This window comes from Arachis ipaensis, chromosome B08 (genome assembly GCF_000816755.2).
Source record: "Arachis ipaensis cultivar K30076 chromosome B08, Araip1.1, whole genome shotgun sequence".
Classification (NCBI taxonomy): Eukaryota; Viridiplantae; Streptophyta; class Magnoliopsida; order Fabales; family Fabaceae; genus Arachis; species Arachis ipaensis.
The window spans coordinates 121,036,657-121,037,253 of NC_029792.2; positions in this window are offsets into that span (position 1 = coordinate 121,036,657).

Here is a 597-nt window from a genome sequence, read left to right on the forward strand (position 1 = left end):
TAATTATTTATTCATTTTTATTAATTTTTTGTTTCTGCGAATATATCTGATATCGATTTGATCTAATTGATAATTTTAGTGCAATTTAAATTGCAATTTTAATCATATATAATCCGATATGATTCACGAACACCCCTACTTATTTAGCAGTGAAAATAGTTTGACCCTCTATTTTATTATTTCGCGAAATCAAAACCGAGAGAGAAATAGAGAGAAAGAGAGGGGGTACCAAAACCTTAAAAACAATGAGAATCTTGGCATCTTAAATAAGAGTTTTTGCATTCGATGTTTAATATGCACTTATTAATTTTACACCATGTAATCTTTCACAATAAGAGTGTTCCGTCGTAGAAGACTTGATGAGGCATGACATAATATTAAGGGTGTTTATGAATCGAATTCGATTTGTAGATCTATGATATTTTATCTGTATATCTAATTCGAAATTGCAAATTTGATTCACATGGTCATTGGATCATATCCGATCCAATTCGCAAACTAGAGGATCGGATCGCGAATATAAGTAAGTATTCGCGATTCGATTTCCAGATCCGCAAAATAAAAAATTATTAAATAAATAAAAATATATATAGTATA